The following is a 4,583-nucleotide window of genomic DNA, read 5'->3' as shown; positions in this document are numbered from 1 at the left end:
ATAGAAAATACTATCGGGAAAAATTTTCAGGTCGTCGGGAAAATAGCACTGATATTATTGATTGATATTGTTGAGTTTTGATTTGAATGGCCAGAAATCTAGCATGCTGAACTTCTTTGGTCGCGAAAATGCAAGCCGCTGAGTAACTAGCTGTGCCCACATGGGTTATTCAAATCCTAACAGATATTATAAATTAGTTGAACGTTGCTCGGGGTCAACGGGTTTTAAATTTAGAATAATTTCTTATATTTTTTACTACGTCTGTAGCGCAACTCACTTCAGTAATATTATTTTATTTCATAAAAAAATCTCTATGTTTACTAAAAACGTAATTTACCGTGCTTGAAGGAGCAAAAAAATCTTCATTGGACGAATTCATATTTCCTTCAAACAAAATCGCTACTGGAATCTAGGAATATTAAAACACAACGCATTTGCGACGCTCGCTCCAGTATGTCATAGGAAGCTTCACCCAACGCTTCTGTTTATTCCGCTTCTCAAACGCTCAACGCTTCGCTTCATTTAACGCCTCAGCATGTCAGTAGCCTAAGGCTACTGACATACTGAGGCGTCAAATTAAGCGAAGCGTTGAGCGTTTGAGAAGCGGAATAAACAGAAGCGTTGAGTGAAGCTTCCTATGACATACTGGAGCGACTGGAGCGAGCGATGCAAATGCGTTGTGTTGTCATATTCCTAGATTCCAGCAGCGGTTTCGTTTAAAGGAAATATGAATTCTTCCATTGAAGATTTGTTTGCTGCTTCAAGCACAGTAAATCACGTTTTTAGTAAACATAGAGATTTTTTTATGAAGTAAAATAATATTTCTGAAGTCAGTTGCGCTACAGACGTAGTAAAAAATATAAGAAATTATTCTAAATTTTAAACCCGCTGACCCCAAGTAACGTTCAACTAGTTTATGATATCTGTTCAGTATGTTAGGCATGCAATATCAATCAAAAATACCAGTGTTATTTTCCTGACGACCTGAAAATTTTTCCCGATATTTTCTTTATTTAAGACCAAAATAAGGCGAATATAAAGCACTTGGCGATATCAGGTTTAGTCTGAACATGGTATTACTGCACTAACATTTTTTAGACATTTTAACATTTTGTAAACGAAAATGTTTTCTATTTGCTTTTTTTCAATTACCAAACCAAAACAATGCGAATATAAAGCACCTTGCAATGAAAGGATTAGTCTGAACAAGGTATTACCGCGTAAGTATACGCGCGTCAAAACACTACTCGTTCTGTTTCGCCGCCTCTACCGACGCGTCGTTGCCGCTCGAGAATGACCGGTTTGAGCGTTTCATATAGACGTTCGAAGAAGTAGCTCGGACGCTTTTGCGACGCTTCTTCATTTGACGCCTCAGTATGTCAATAGCCTAAGATGCGTTGAAATCGTCGTCAGTATGCAAAAAACAAAGTATCGGTGCTGGTGCACTCTCTTTGTTTTCCTCTTTACGATATATTTCTATTCATTAGTGTACACCACAACACGTGGTTCTCAATGTGCACAACTCGGTATATGAAGTTATTCGTCTCTGTTACACAGAGGGATCAGAACTTTTTATATCCTTATTCATTTGACTCATGAATATGAATTTTTGTCAGAAAAAGAAAGAAAATGACAGTGTATGCCCTCCTACTCTCGCTTAAACTCAACCGCTGCCGAAGTAGTCCCTTCCCCCACACATTCCCTCTCACCGCTCCTCAACCTCTGCTGCTGTTCAGGCGACATGCTATTCTCCTGTTGCTATCCTTTCTTCCCCTAACTACCGGCCTATGGAGAGACAAACGCAACGATCGAATCGCTTCTTAGAGCTGATGTAGTCTAGTCATGTGTTTGTTTTCTTCCAGAAACCTATGCACCATATCATTATTTCATTATGGGTTGAGAGGATTCAAGTTTAGTCCCGGCCTGTACACTTCGTGAAGTGCACAAGTGATGAATAAACGACGACTGCATCATATTCGTTTCGTTTCCATCACTGGATCTGATACGCAGCTGATTATCCAGAGGGGATTCACTGCTGTCAAATTTCATATATGTGTGCGTTATCGCAGATCAGCTCTGTTCCATGACGTTTGTTGGTCCGTGACGTTTGTAACTATGAACGATAATGAGGAAAAAATCACTACACAACACATTCATAAAAGTTTTCCGCGGTTTCTCGAGTTTTGATAAAAAAAACGTTCCAATTCTATAATATTTCACATCGATCAATTTCATAACCAAAAAGAACAAAAACCAAAACAAACACCATGTTGCCGAATATGTTGGTTACACGATGTTTGACAGATCGATCCCCCCTGGATATATCAGCAAGAACAATTCTCCCGCACCGCTGTTACCCCGCTAGCAGCACGGACCACCATACGATCGAGTGAGTGGAAGTCAACTACAAGTGGCATCTACAAGGTCGCGTGTAAGACACGGCCACTGTGTCACAACACGAAGCTGGATCGTCATTGTTTGTTCTGCGGAGACATTCGATTGATCCTACTATCAGCCGTGAGGTCGTGACTTAGACGTTCGGTGAAGTATTCACTTTAGATTTTTTATCATTATTATTAATATATTACTATCAATATTATTATTATTAATATTATTATTATTGTTATTATTATTATAATTATTATTATTATTATTATTAATATTATTACTATTGTTATTAGTATTAGTATTACTGTCTTTTTTTTATTTTGATTCATTGTAGTTTGAAAAATTGTTTTTAAAATTTAATATCAACTACTTGTTCCCCCCCCCCCACATTCGAATATTTTTCGTTTGTGTGCGGTAGAGCGTAATGCTCCCGCAAAATGGACGACATGCAGGTGCAACTTTTCCTGGATGTGGGAACAAATGGGGAAGAAATTGAAATTTACCCCAGCAGTTCTCCCTTACCTTCCCCTGTACCACCCCCGCTACCTAGCCCCGTACCAAGGGTACCGGAAATACGGGTAAAAGCTTACCCAGATGCCGCTAGCGGTCCCTACGTTGTTTACTTCCGGCCCATAAAAAAACCTTTGAATATAATTCAAATAGGCAAAGACCTGGCAAAACAGTTTTCGGCCGTAACCGAGATTACGAAGGTGAGGCCGAACAAACTGCGAGTTGTCGTGAGTAGCTTGAAGCAAGCAAACGAAATTGCTAGCTACGAGCTCTTTACAAGAGAGTACCGCGTGTACATCCCTGCCAAGGACGTGGAGATCGACGGTGTGGTTACCGAAGGAAGCCTCACGGTCAATGACATTTTGCGTCACGGGGTTGGCTGCTTCAAGAACCCCCTGCTTCAAGAAGTAAAGATACTGGATGTTAAGCAATTGCATTCAGTATCCATCGAAGAAGGGAAGAAGAAATTCCTTCCTTCGGACTCCTTCCGTGTAACATTCGCCGGATCCGCACTGCCGAACTACATCTCTTTGGACAGGGTTCGTCTGCCTGCACGCCTGTTCGTACCACGGGTCATGCATTGCCAAAACTGCAAGCAGTTAGGTCATACAGCCACCTACTGCTGCAACAAGGCACGCTGCAGCAAGTGCGGAGGCAATCATGCTGAGACCGCTTGCAGTGAGGATACTGAAAAGTGTCTTTACTGCGAGGGAACTCGGCATGACCTTTCGGCGTGTCCCACGTACAAACAGCGCGAGGAAAAAATTAAGCGTTCCCTTAAGGAACGATCAAAGCGCTCTTTTGCAGAAATGCTTAAGAGGGCTGAGCCACCCTCGACAGGAAACATCTTTTCCTTTTTGCCAACCGATGAGGGTACATCTGACGACCCCGTCGAAGGGTGTTCTTATGCCTTGCCAGAGGGATCTAGGAAGAGGAGAATGCTCAACTCTCCTAATCTTTCTCGCAAAGGTCGTAAGATAACCCCTAGCGGAATGACCAATAAGACAACACAAAAAGGAAGCGGTGAAGAAAAACCGAAGCAAGTACCACCCGGTTTTAATTTCAAATCAAACCAGGAGTACCCACCGCTTCCTGGGGCACCAAGAACCCCTCGTGCACCCATTTCTCGATCAGAAGACATAAAAGAAACAGGGTTCATAAAATTCTCTGATATTGTGGACTGGATATTTAAAACTTTCAACATGCCAGATCCCCTTCAAAACATTCTTCTTGCCCTTCTCCCTACAGTGAAAACCTTTTTGAAGCAACTCACAGCAACTTGGCCCCTCATTTCAGCTATCGTATCTTTCGATGACTAATACGTCGAAAGAGGTTAGGAATTTTGTCACTGTGTTACAGTGGAACTGCAGAAGTATCATCCCCAAATTCGATTTATTTTCACATTTGATAAACACATACAATTGTGATGCGTTCGCGCTCTGTGAAACTTTTCTAAATTCAAATGACCAACTTAATTTCCACGATTTCAACATCATTCGTCGAGATCGAGACTCACACGGTGGAGGGGTACTTTTAGGGATCAAAAAGTGCTATTCTTTTTTCAGAATCGACCTTCCCTCGATCTCGAATATTGGAGTTGTTGCCATTCAAACGAATATGAAAGGAAAAGACCTTTGCCTTGTTTCGTTATATATTCCCCCATCCGCGCGGATTGAACAGAAGCA

The sequence above is a fragment of the Wyeomyia smithii genome, chromosome 3 (assembly GCF_029784165.1).
Source record: "Wyeomyia smithii strain HCP4-BCI-WySm-NY-G18 chromosome 3, ASM2978416v1, whole genome shotgun sequence".
NCBI classification, from domain to species: Eukaryota; Metazoa; Arthropoda; class Insecta; order Diptera; family Culicidae; genus Wyeomyia; species Wyeomyia smithii.
Note: the sequence above shows the minus strand (reverse complement) of the source record.